The sequence below is a fragment of the Salminus brasiliensis genome, chromosome 15 (assembly GCF_030463535.1).
Source record: "Salminus brasiliensis chromosome 15, fSalBra1.hap2, whole genome shotgun sequence".
Classification (NCBI taxonomy): domain Eukaryota; kingdom Metazoa; phylum Chordata; class Actinopteri; order Characiformes; family Bryconidae; genus Salminus; species Salminus brasiliensis.
The window spans coordinates 19,207,742-19,222,609 of NC_132892.1; the positions used below are offsets into that span (position 1 = coordinate 19,207,742).

General features: G+C 36.7%; 1 protein-coding gene across 2 annotated transcripts in view; it reads right to left on the bottom strand.

Moving 5' to 3' along the window:
* The window catches only part of LOC140535382 (fibroblast growth factor 14-like), a 97,074-nt gene that overhangs the window by 28,299 nt on the left and 53,907 nt on the right, over nt 1–14,868 (bottom strand). The gene's annotated exons all lie outside the window — the stretch shown is intronic.

The following is a 14,868-nucleotide window of genomic DNA, read 5'->3' on the forward strand; positions in this document are numbered from 1 at the left end:
CACTTGCACAGGCACACATGCAGGCAGACACGGCTAAACACTGTCCCAGAAGAGTCCAAAATCCACAGATTACATGTTTTTTTTGTTTTGTTTTTTTTTTACTAAATATCAGTAAATTCCAGATTTTTTTTAAGCCACAGCTTTGCTGTTTCTGCCGTTTTTCAAAAAAAGAGAGAGACGTCACTGTCACAGCTGGTCTTTCATATAAGGAGAACCTAGAGGGGAGCTGGAGTTGCTAGTTCCTTTTTGGTCTTACAGACATCGAATTTCAGAATAAAAGTCCTAAACCCAGAAAACACAACAAATAAATAGCAACTTGGTTCATTTATATCTGTGTTAATTTTTTTAGCATTTGTTTTGCTAAATTAGTAAAGTGATGCCTTAAGTTTTTTCCACATGTTGTGGTATATGGACTGAGGAGTGAACTGAAGCTTTAATCTAAAATTCTAACCAAATCCAAAGCAATCGAATAAACTACTATTTAAAAAGATTGGATTGATATTGATATAGGCTCTTTAAAATATGTCACATTGTTTATATCAGTAAGTCACAGCAAGTTGGAGTCGTGCAGCCTGTGTGACAAAGCACTGGAGGGAGCTTTCGTGTACCAGCTCTAGAAAGGTCTGTTCTACCTCGCCTCAAGCCTCGCCTTCTTAATTTGTCTTCCGTCACAGTAGCTCCATTACACTTACCAAAACACACACACACACAGCTACTCAAACATACTTTACATTCCCCTACACTCTGTATGAACCCTAATATTGCACAGTGAGGATATATTCATCTACAAAATGACTTAAAAAATAATAATAAAGCAACATTATGTAGCATTTTGACCTTAAAATAATAGCTTCAAAATCATTATGATGCTCCACTGAGCTGTAATGGCGAGAACAGCATCTGTATCGTTGCTATAGACAATAGAGTCATTGAGTCATATTCATGTAAAATCCTGTAATATCACTCTACTGCCTAGTCCACATTTTGGTGACTGTTTTATATCTGTCAGCTTGTCTAGAAATGCGTGTGAAAAGCATGTGCTTGGGATGGCTAATTCCACTTTCCAACTGTAGGGGGTGCCTGTGTGACAAAGCACTGGAGGGAGCTTTCGTGTACCAGCTCTAGAAAGGTCTGTTCTACCTCGCCTCAAGCCTCGCCTTCTTAATTTGTCTTCCGTCACAGTAGCTCCATTACACACGTGTGTATAGAAGTGTTTCTGTTATGGTATCGCTTAAGATCCTGAAATTACCTATTTTCTAGGGTAATATCATATTCAACATGCACCATGTGATGATACAGACATAATACTGCATGCTATTCTTTCCGCAGCATTGAAAGGTTTTGATTAATAATGAATTTATTTTTTTTAATACAATAAAGGTCTGAGGCTAGGTTCAGAATTTGAAGGTTGAGAAGAACAGGAGAAGATGAAACCCACAGATATTAGCCCTACATGAAACTCAGCTATTCTGGATGTTTGATACAATTAAGATGAGACATGTATTTCCCCAGGAATTAGTTTGGGTTTACTACACAATTATAGTGGCTACAGTTCAGCAACAGAATGCATTTATATCCAAAGCTATAGGATGATCTTCACCTTCTTACCATCCCCAGTAAGCTGATTTTCTCTCTGGATTACATGGTTGAGGGAATCCCTCTTTTCAAAGGAGGAGTTCCCCTGACTTTGACACAAACACACACACACACATACACAAACACTCACAAAGTCGAGTTGCCGATGACCCAGTTTCAGACTGTACAGGAGCAACCCACCTTCCCCACCCTCCGCTGGTGTGTCACAGAACTACTTCTGCTTTTGCTTCCCTTCACTACAGAGATATTGTAATGCCTCGCACATGCTGAGATATGCCCTTCACAATTCAGTACCAGATAGGAACTAAAAGATACCGCTCTGCCATCCATTGAATTATAATGAACTCATTTCTGGCCACACATTATTATTATTCAGTGCAGTTGCACTGGGTAGAATACACTTGTAAGAAAGAAAGGTGCCTGAAATGGTTCCTGGGAGATGCCACAGAAGAACTAGTTTTAGTGGATGGTTCTTTGCAAAGATATCTAGTGCAAATGTGATGTTTTTTTTTACATTTAATGAACCTTCCACTTTAAAGGGCAATTTAACCACTTAACCAATTTTCAAGGTTTCTGTGTGAGCCTGAACTGTAAAAGGCTCCATTTTAGAGAAGAATGCCAAGTCAGAATTGTGCACAGTGTTGGTGAAAGGGTCCAGACACCCCAAGCATTTAATGGCGCTAAAACCTGCCTCACAGATTATAATATATAGTCTTGTGTCTTGTAATGGTTATATGTTTGTATTTGTGTAGTAGACATCCCAGCTCTTGCTTCTGATCTGAAACAGGAAGTTTCTGTACAATGAGGCTTTTCTAAATAGCTTAAACCAGTCTTTGCAACTCAATGACCTAATTATGCAGAAATTTAGAAACAGCTGAGAAGCCTTTATTTTTATGAGTTTGTAATTTTTGATGTGTGTAATGAAAGTGTTGTAAGATGCAAGTGATTCTAATGATCCACTGCTTACTATGGAGAACATAAATAAAGCATTTAATGGTCCATTAAGTCCCATTACAGCAAATCATAATGAATGATGATATAGCAGAGATATAAACGATATATGGACGATGGATTTTCATTTTCCCTTCATGCATGTGTGCTTGTTTCCAGAATTCAGGGGATTCCTAAACCATCCCAGTGTCAGACATTGGCTCTGTTGCCATGGAGAGATTCCCGAACCCTCCATGCAGCACCCCAACCTCCCCACCACCACCACTTCTCCCCAGCTACCCCCCCTCCCCACCCATCTGTTACTATGGATACGTTCTTCCTAGGATTTCCCTCGCCCGGACTGTTACCAAGGAGACCGTATCAGGGATTCCCATTTCCTGTCCTCTATAATGGAGACTTTTTTCCCTTCATCTACAAAAGGTCCTGTCTGTTTCTATGGAGATGTTTTTTTTTAGTTCTCTGGAGGAATCTCTTTGTCTCTGCAGTTCTTTCTCATCCACCTGAGTCTGTGTGATTCACTCTGTCGTTTAGGACAACAGAGACCATTTGCTCTAGAGAGCTGTCTCATGGCATGCAAAGGCTGATAATGAAAAGCAAAACAGCCAAAGGCACATTAAATCTATGCCTGACGGGACAGTGTACTGCTACTGGAATTAGGAGACACTTTGGGTTTTATTCAAGAGCAATGCTTTGTCTTTGGTGAGCAACACTCTAAAAAATAACGCTTCCTGAATGGTTCTGGGCTTGCATCTGCAGAAAAAAACACTTTACATTATGTGGTGGTTCTTTGCACTCTAAAAAGGTTCTTCACACTTACACATCAAAAGGCTTCTTAAAGGAACATCACTACAATGGATCTTTGAATGTAGCAACCCCAAGCTAACCAAAGAGGAATTATCAGCATTTGCAATGTTAAAAAATACAATATTTGCCATTACAGTTCATTTTAATTCCTAATTAACTTCATTTTTCAACCCATGCTGTAGAGCAATCCCCTGGGTCACCTGACTGCCCACATTTTTGCTCTCTCTGCCTACACTTTTAGAAAAAAAGAAAACAATTCTAATGTATTTAATCAATTCTTGACTTTTCTTTTGACAATTCTTGACAGCGCTAAATTATTAAAATGTACAACTGTGTGCAAATGAAGACCATTCCGCTGGGAAGGTGAATGCAGACTACCTTTAAAACTCATTTAAGGTACACAGTTCAGGACTATATTGTACCTTTTGAGGGTGTAATTTTACATTGCTCGTAGCTTGGAGGAGAAAAAAGTATCTTTATTTCTGGGTTGGGAGTTGGAATCAAGCAGAACTGTGGACTATCTTGAAAACTGAAAGAAATGAAGAGGACCGGGCCAGAGAAAATAAAATCCTGAATATGTCTAACGGAGATATCTTAAATGAAGCAGCTATTTTTAAATTGTGAATTTGAGTACTACACCACTGTCGACCTGAACGGTGTTAATCGTAGTTAATGCAATTTACTACAATTTATTCACTTACAATTATTGTGTGTCCTATTTCCTGTTTGTTCAGGGTGTTATTTAATGATTTAAATGATTTTCACAAACTATTTTAGTACACTGAATTCAGCAGAGTTTACAGTGCAGAAGCATTACGTATATTTTGGTTCTTTAATTCTTAAAAAGGTTCTATATATAAACACATTTCAATTTCCAATAAAAGTGTACATCCTTCGATGCTCATTCTCTTCAGGGAACCAAGTGGTATTTTTACGGCATCACTCCAAACAACCCTTTCTGACCGCCTTTATGTTTAAAATTGTACTTAATTAACCATGCATATTAATGAATGATAAACTTACTCTGATCCTCCTTAAACTACACTCTCATGTATAGCCCCACTTTTGACTCATTAACTCCTCTGGCGTTTGCCTAAGTGAGACAGAGGGGGCGAACTAGCAAAAGCTCCAGAATCCAAAAGCTGTCTGCCCTTCAGACGACCGCCAGTGCTGCCAGAGGAAATGGCAAGATTTCAAACAGAAGTGCACTGTCAAACAGCATACGCGGAAAATGGCTACATTTTAAATAGAACTCCCACTGCTCTCGCTCTCTCTCTTTCTCTCTCTGTCTGTGTGTGGACGGAGTGGGGGGGTGGGGATTGCTTGTGGTGATAAGAGACTGGATTAAAATCCTCATGGCTGAACAGAGACAGACAGACGTGGGATCAGAGACGTAATCAGTGAAAAATTCATTCACTGACTGACAAAGTATAGCTTTAATATTCACACCAATTTATTTATCTTCAATATTATAAAGAAACCCACACATTCATGTTGAACTGCATTATGTATTTATAGTCACTATAAGATACCAAAGTTTACTATGAAAAACATGAGTCACAGTTGAACATGAATGTGACTTGACCTGACATTTTTGAAGAAATCAGAAAAAAATAATCGAATATAATGTAGCAATACAATATGATGTAATGCAATATATAAATGTGTGATATGCATTTAGAAAAGTTTGGAAATGGACATACATGACCTACTACTCTGGAAAACACCCAGCCCTGAATATCCGCATGTTTTAGCATCTGTTGCATGCAGACATAAACACTGAAAGTACCTTGACCTTCAGGAGACAAACATGTCCTTGATAAACAGCAAGACTGTTGCAAAACTGTTGCATATATTTAAAGAGTCCAGTCATTTAAAGCTATTAAATTTACATCATTAAGAAGGTTAATATTAAATCAGCCATTTGAAATCATGTTAATTAAATTTAGCAGATGGAGGCAAGTTGATTTCTAAGCCTATTTTAAAAATGTTTGAAGAATGTCTTTAATCTTTGGAAACATTCCATTATGATGTAATTAACACAGGTAATTACATTTAAATTACATTTTCAAATGCATATAATTAATTTCTAGAATTGCTAGCAATTCATTTATTAAAATGCTTTGCCAATTGAAATCATATTAGGCTGAGGTCTGAGTTAAACACACAATATTTATATAAAAAATATTTTTATTGGCAACATTTGTAGTGTGGACAAAACACTAGTGAATGGATAAACACCTAAATAACATTATATCATGTATGTATGTATGTATGTATGTATGTATGTTTGTATGTATGTATGCAAATGCGTTCACTTAACCATTTCCACACCTCTCCTTAACCTTTCCACAAGTACGGTTCCACTCGTAGAATCCAATCATTCCGCTTTGAAAGTGATGCAACACTCAGCTTTCTTTCTCCTGATTCATCAAACCTATGTGCTAATTAGTCTCTCCACAACATATAGCGCATCCCTAAAATTTTCATTACACTGTGCATAAGTTAAAGAAAAGGAACTCACACTGGCCAGATCATTACACATAGCCATGGCTAAGGAAGCCTAGCATTAATTGTATTTGTCAACCAATACATAGTTTAGCCAAGCATTTGGCTACACAGTAAAAATAGTAATACAACAATGATAGCAAGCTGTTTAACTGGTTTAATTCAACAACTCATAAATAATATAAAATAAGATAAATTGACAAACACAACATTTCATTTCTTTTCACCTTGTGCCCTGTTCAACATTTTACAATGTCATTTAGGTCAAGCTAAAATGTATACTTCATGTGCTAAACCTGATTAAAATTGGCTTTATTTAAGGTAAATAAATGTCTTCAATAATAATAATAATAATAATAATAATGCAGAAAAAAATAAATACACCTGTCCAGCATCTCACAACCCCTTCAAATCTGCCTCTCCTTTTTTTCCTTTTTTACACTGTTAACATTTCTATTTTTTGCTTAAAGATGCATTTTTAACATGTTTTGTAGCGTCGTCACTGACAGACTGAGATGAAGGAAAGGGTGGGATGAAGAGCAGACACTGAGACACAAAGCGAGAGATGATGAGGAGAGACCAAAGTGCCTGGAGCAATCAAAGGGAGCCGTGCCGGAGCTCACAAAACAGAAACGAAGCGACGTACAAATGAGATGCTCACACCTCAAAGCTCGCTCTCCTTCCAACACGGAAAAGCCTTCCCTCCCACCGACTTCAACTAACAATGTGTTGCTGATGACATTTAATGTATTGTTCATCCTGAGCCTCAGCTCCAATTGCAATCAGTGACTGATTATGATATCTCAGCTTAAAATGAATATTCATCTTACATGAATATTCAGCATGGATGAAAATACGTCTCTGTGCGGGGTGTCGGAGCAGTTCGAAATCTTCCACTCGGGATTTATAAATCAAATTACTGCACAGCAGCACATAATGCATGACTCAGCATTACTATATCAAGCACATCTGCATTTCCAAATGCTAAATCCAAAATAACCATGACCACAAGATGCAACGGCTGTTGCAATGTGAAGGTTAGTTTTATTAAGGGTTGCATAATAACATTGGAATCATAATGGTATTGGCAAAAACAGCAAGGACAAAAAATAGTGACAGAAGTGTAGGGTTGCCCAATATTTCAAATTCATACTGAACAGCAAAGTGCGAGGCAACACTGGACTAGTGTGGTCCTACAAGAACTAATGACCCTACAGAAATGTAATATTTTCTGTAATTCAGGTAGTCCATTTAGTCCTAATTTCTATATTTTAGAATTTCTGTACCAGCGTCAACATTGGCAGAAACACCACTCTTCAAAAGCTAGCTAGCAAAGGTTCTTTGAGCAATACCATGAAAGAACCACTTTTGGTTCCATAAAGAATCATTTTTGTAATCTAGATGTGACCATAAAACTGACAAGGAACCTTTACATCAAGAAAAACTTCTTTGGGTCTTTTAAAGGTTCAACACTCATACACCTCTATAAAACTATTAAACTATGTATACTTTATGGACAAAAGTATTGAGACACCTGCTGAATCATTGTGTCTTCCCAAATCCCAAATGTTGGAGTAACTGTCTCTACTGTCCAGGGAAGGCTTTCTACTAGTTTTTGGAGCATTGCAGTGAGGATTTGATTGCATTCAGCAACAGTGAGCGCTAGTGAGGTCAGGATGTTGGATGATCACCACCTCACTTCATCCCCAGGATAAAAAAAAAACATGGGTTCCCATTGCATTACTGTTTAAATTATACTGTTAAAATATAACAAAAACAGTGAATTACAGTCAAAACTTTTAACCAAATGAAAAAACACTGCTATCAATATCGGCCCATGTCCTATTCCCACATTGGTGCATCCTTAATTAATAAAGCACATTGAAAAGGTCTACTTATGAATAATAAATTAAACTATTGCACGGTAGAAACCTATAAACTACAACTGCATTAAAGAAGTGACCACAAAAAGTCATTTCTTCTACTGAGACTCATGTAGGTCTGGTTTCATTAAAACAGTGCATATTGTCGCAGTTGGACAAAAACCTTGTATCTCCATTTTTTTTTTTTCCGTTATGTGAATCTGAAAATTGTTGAAAATCTTTTTTCCTTGACTTCCATTATAAGTTTTTTTCTGTCTCCTCTAAAGCTGCCATTTTGGAGATTTGAGGTTTTTGCATGACAGCAAAGATGTACATGGCAAAATAGAAAGGAACGTCCATGTTCCACTCTAAAGAACTTCAGGACATAATTCAGGTTTACACACAGAAGCTGCTGGACAGCTGGCCATTGTGACATGCACAGCAGTGAGTGGGCAGGCAGTGTTGAGACATGCTGGGCTGAGGGCAAGGGGGTGACTCTGACCCTACATGGAGGAGTGAGAGCAGACCTAAAGTCAGTGGTACTGCGAGGACTGTGTGAATTCTACAGCTTGTTAGTTTTCAGGTGGACATTTCTCTCTTTCTTAAAATGACCTCTGTCTGGCTATCTACCAGTCTATCTATCTGCCTGTCTGTCTATTTGTCTGTCTGTTTATCTAAGTACCTGTCTATCTGTCTACGTTTTCAGGTGTGCATTTCTACCTCTCTTAAAATAACCTCTGTCTTCCTATCTACCTGTCTACCTACATGTCTATCTATCTTTCTGTCTGTCTATCTGTCTGTCTACATATATGTATATGCCTGTCTGTGTTTTCAGGTGGGTATTTCTACCTCTCTTAAAATGACCTGTCTGCTAATCTAAAGGTAAAGGTAAATGTAGGCGAAATGTGTACCTACATGTCTATCTATCCAGCTGTCTGTCTATCTGCCTACCTGTCTTTGCATCTGTCTGTCTATCTATCTATCTGTCTATCTGTCTGTCTATCTGTCTGTCTGTCTATGCATCTCTCTATCTGTCTATGCATCTCTCTATCTATCTATTAATCGATCTATTTATCTATCTATATATCTGTATGTCTATCTATCTACCTGTCTGTCTATCTGTCTGTCTGTCTGTTCGTGTATCTACCTACAAATTTAGAAAATTTAGACCTTTTTGTGTGACAGCACCACAGGAAGAGACAGAATGGTCAAGCCGATGTCCAGCTTTGCCTGGTACATCATTTATACTGACATGATGTGGAATGAAGAAATCAGAAGCTACATGCTAGTTGAATGACCTCTTCACAGGAACCTTAACAAATACCCTGCAGTACACCCTAAGTATGCGAACATGACATCTCCGTTGCTAAGGACAATGATGTAACTGTGTTGTCCACTCATCTGTGGTAATGATCCAAACATTTTAATGATCTAGTTTTCACCTCTGGATGACGTTTGTGCACCAGTGGAGAGACTATGGAGTGACTGATCCTATTATATCAGGGTGTTTTCAACCATCTCAATCAGTGTTTCATAGTCTACATCACATCCATCTTAACAAGACCGTCACAGATGCAGCTGAGAAGGATTTGTATGAATAGAACTCAGAAGGAGTTTCTGCGTCAGTGAATGGCAGAGGCTGAATAATTAGCCTTGGTGTAGAAACCATGCTTTAAAAATTTAATGGTGAAGAAAACTCAGCGACAGTAGGAGATAGAAGATACGGGGAATGTAAGCACACAATAGATGATGCTGTGTTTTAGATCTGTTAAACAATATTTATACATAAAACAACCTAATGATTGAAAAATAATATTTTTTTTTTCATTTATCTTAATACTTTACATTTTTGGTTTTTTGAAAAGAAATATGAATGAAAACATATTCAAAAGTCAATAGTAGTGCAATTTACTACTTGTCATAATATGTACATTAGGGGGTGAACTGTGTATGAGTGTGTGATTTTTGTGTATATAATTACTGTGTAATTACTATTTAATGGGAGAGTATGGGAGAGTTTATTTTTAATGTTATTTAAGAGTAAATTTCACTAAAGCCACATAATGGGGCATGAATGTTATTTTTTCTTTAATATTTAAGAATAAATAAAAGAGAACGCAAATAGACAGAAATAATGAGTTACATTAAAATACAATCCAATTACTTCATTAAATTGCCCTGCATGTGCATAATTGACCAAAATAAGAAATGAAAGTGAAAAAATACAGGAAGATGACAAAATCCTGCACCTAACAACTGGGGTTACACATTGGGCACAGCCCACTCCCTTCCCCTATGCTCTGATCAACCACTACACCAGAAGCTATATCAAGTAGGCAACTCACTTCGTCATATTTTGCTGAATTAACTTCCCTCTCCTATGTAGCTGTGGCTGATTATGATCCCACCAGCAGCATTTCTGTTATCATCTGTCGTTGAACAGTTAGCTGTTTGAAGTAAAATAATCCATGAAAACGACTAAAAAGATCCTATACCTAACACTTAAGGTTAGAAGGTTAAAAACTTTTCAATTAATTTTGAGAATTAAATAAAAATGAAGCTGCTCTGGATTCTGGTGTTTCACCATTGCATAAAACGTCCTGTGATGAAAATGAGCATGTTTTAATTAACACTGTGTTGAAAGATACGTGGGTCACAGAGCCCCTTAATGCCAGATAAGAGATCTTATAATCATATTTCACAAGGATTCACCTGTGCATTTCCAACTCCTTTTAAAAAACCGTTTAAGCATATTCGAGCATTTAAGTGTATTCGTTCAGTGGCATCTAGCTATTATGAAAAGATTATCGTTCATGAATCAACCTATTAATCATTCTCTCTTTCCTTTGGCTTCAGTGTTCAGCCTTGCTCTCTGAATAATTTATACGGGAGTGAAAGGACAGGTAGACGAGCGGATCAGACAGCAAGGACACTAATGATATTTATGTATAGATGTCGGCATTACGCAGGTAAGCACTAGTGGTTGAAGGGGTATTCATCATTACAGTATTGCTGTAAAAAAGGACTTATATCATGGTAAAAACACAATTCCCTCACTTCCAAAGTAAAAGAGGGTGATCTAATGTGTAAACACTGTCAGAGTTTCAAAACAAACAGTCTAGGTACTGCCTATGTTTATGGAAGCTACAAAAATGTTCTGTTTTGAACTCATTTGGTTATGTGAGGTCACATATATGCTATAAATGCTTTAGACCCACTTGTCTCAATTCACATTAAAGTGGTAAGGAGTATTTCAGCCTGGACTACTTTTTTGAAAAGGGCCCACTACAGGACAGTTGGGTGTAGTTCTAAAAGATAAAGAGAAATGAATGAGTCTGTGTGACTGAGAAGACTTAACATACCGTCTCTGGCATACAAAAACCTCATAACTTCATTTTTGCTGTTTCTCACTTTTTTAAATAATTTGAATCTGATAGTTGTTCTTTACATTGTGTCCAAATTTCATAATGAAAGGACCAATAAGTGCCAAATTAATGTGCCAAATATCTTTTTATACTGACTTCCATTGAAAGCTAAGTTTTTTCCTGTAAAGTTGCCATTTTGGAGATACATGTTTTTGCATGATGGCAATGATATACAGAATTTGTCGTTATCGGGGACAATTCTATGTGTGTGACCCCCTCGCACTGCAATTATAATATTCTGTATGTAGTAATGAATAAAAACTAAAATTTAACGTAAAGTATATATATATATATATATATATATATATATATATATTATATTATATTATATAATATAATATATAATAGTATATAATTATTATATAATATAATATAAGTAATTTAAAAAAAGATAAGCAACTATTTTGTATATTGTAAAATATACAATAACTATAGTGTGTGTATATAATATAATATATATATATATATATATATATATATATATATATATATATATAATTTAATGTATTAATAATAATAATAATAATAATAATAACAATAAATATAATATAATTTATATATAATATAAAATGCATTATTATTACCTAAATTATTTTAAAGAAATGTAAATTAATGTTATTTATTATTATTTTATTATTATTATTTTTACTTTGTTTGATCACTTGGAAGCAAATTCATTATCAATTTATTATCAAATACTCATTACCAATATCATAATTGCCACAAACATACACAGACAAATACCCATTATGTCCCCCTGCAGCCCCTGAAACCCCAAAAGTATCTGCTTTCACCACTTAAGGCAAGAGAAGCCCTACTTGCAAATAATGTCAACATATTTTCAAGGTGTCAATCAAACAGCCTCCTTCATTTATTCATTCATTTTTTGAGTGCACCTACAGCGTACCTTCATCACTGTGACTATGATAATACTGTGACATGTACCACTGTATGACAGACCTGGGTTTGAGCAGCAGAAGAGTGAAAGAGGGAGTGAATGCAAGAGAAGAAGAACGGAATGAAAACATTGAAGCATTTTCAATAGAGGGGTGTGTCTGAGAGACAGTGATGTGTGAGGGAGAAAGACGGAGTGCAGAAATCAATATTTTGAGAGGTTGTTTGTTTGTGGCTGTGTGTGCGGGTGTGTGTATGTGAGTGTGTGCATGAGCGATGATGAGGTGTCTCCATGTGTATAACTACTGCCTAGCTGTGGACAGGTTGTCATGGCTGCAATTAAATTGGCCTGATAAATCTCAAGTGAGAAGAAAATGAATGACTTCCTGTGAAGTCACCATCACACACACACACTCACACACATACAAACACACATTTGTTTTTACACAAAGTCATAATGTTTGAATGGCTCATATAAAAATTATGTCTATTTTCACAGGAAGCAAATAATAATTTATGCAATAATACAGGCAAATATTCATGCATTCATATGGGTTTCATTGAGGCTGGTAACAAGGTTCTAACAACAAACACAGACCCTTAACCTTAACATCTTCCCTCATACCATTTAAATAAAATGACCAAGAAGCTTTTTTTTAAAAGGTACTTTACAAAGCACCATAGAGGCACTTTGCTCCTTCCATTGTGTAATGAGCAAAGCCTTTAACCTGTGACCATCACTGCTTCAAGATGAGTTACTCTCCTGGTTAAGTGGTTCCTTCATCATCTGGAAAACTCTTTAAAAATCTTTTTAAAATGTAGCACCAAATGGGGGTTCTGCTATTGTGTTTTATAGAGAACTAGATAGACGGTTCTACCACCTCACCAACCATCTTCAAAACTCACTCAACCAAGTGTGACCACCCTCTCTTCATCAGGCACTGAGTGGGCTAAATAACCCATAACTCACTTTATTACCCCACATGATCTGCTTTTAACACAGATGTATGTCCTTAAGAAATGGTTCTTCAATGGGTTTCTAGTAAAGGCTTTAAAAATGATCACTGTCACACACAAATCTTGTATCTCCATTTCTGCAATTTTTTTACTTTTTGATATTACATGAATCTGGAATTTGTTCTGTACATTATGTCAATTTTTCATCATGAATAAACCAATAGAAATTCAACACAATTATTTTTTACACTGACTTCCATTGAATTTTTTTTTTCTGCTGCTTTTTTGGAGATGCAATTTTGTGTGACAGTTTATCTCCATTTTTATATAATTGATATAATATATATATATTTTGTCTCCATGGTTTGAACCATGTAGACTGTGTGCTCTGTACACTGTGTGACCAGTGGGAATGCTCTAAATTACTTGGAATAAACTTTGATTTTACCTTGACTTCCATTCAAAGTTATGGGCATATCTTCTCTTGAAAAGTCACTATTTTGGAGATACATGTTTTTAATTGGAGAGTAACGAGATTTGACAATTAAAGCCTCTGACCTGTGAGCATGACTGTTTAACGATTAGACGCTTCCCTGGTCAAATAGTTTCTCTATTATTTTTTATTTTATGGATGGAAAACCCTTTAACAAATCTTCTAAACAGGTTGTGTACAGAACCACACAGGGTTCTGCTACTGCTGCAGTCAACAAACCCTTTTTAGTTCTACAGTATAGAGAACTAACCTCACTAACCATCTTCAAAACTCACTCAACCAAGAGTGACAACAGTGCCTCTTCATCAGGCACTGAGTGGGCTAAATAACCCATAACTCTCTTTATTACCCCACATTATCTGCTTTTAACACGGTCCCGGGCCATTAGGTTCTTCTGTGGTTTGCTAGTGAAACACATAGCCTTTAAAAGCGCCGCCGTAGACAAAGGGTTTCAGCACGGCCACTTTAACAAAATGGCCGTCACCTGTTATCGTGTGACTGCCTGTCTTTGTCATTACTTCTCCCCTCAGGCTTCAGACACACATACAAACACACACACACACATACACACACACAAACACACACACATACACACACATATGCACACTAGCCATGTCTATTATTCACAGTGTGATATTTCGCCCTGACAGACACTCGGATACACTCTTGCACACACGCACACACACACACCTTTCTTGATATAGCCACAAAAACCAAACCCACCCACAAAGTGCCAAAGCATCCATCTGCCGTGGCTTTATAAGCTGCTATGTGCCAGTGTACTCAGGCCTTAGGATCTACCTAAAGATAATCAGAAATGAACTGTGGCAATACGCCAGCTTGAGGAGAACGGATACCTCACAAGCCAAACAGCAGGTCAGCTAATAAATCAGACAGAGGAGATTAAAGTTGTATAATAATGACGCCATTTCAAATGCTTTGGCGCACGGTTGCCTCTGAATTATTGCACTGGCAAAGCTTGCGTTACTTCGATACGAAGCCTCAACAAGCCTCACTTTAATGGAATAAAAAGATGAAACATGGCAAGATGAAGTCACCCGAGCACATCGCTGCTGTCCAGTGTATCCTCATTTTTTTCCTTTTTTAGTTTTCTCCATGGTTTGAACCCTGCAGTTGCTCTGTACACTGTGTAAATACTAAATCCATAGACCCATAACTATCCTTATTACCATTATTACCATTATTGCTTTTAATACAGATGTATGTCCTTAAGAAATGGTTCTTGTATCGTTGTAGTCACACAGAAATCTTTCTTCTCCATTTTTTCTGCTTTTCACTCTTGACATTACGTGAATCTGGCAGTTGTTGTTTACACTGTGTCAAATTTTCATAACAAATAAGCCAGTCAAAAAAAATC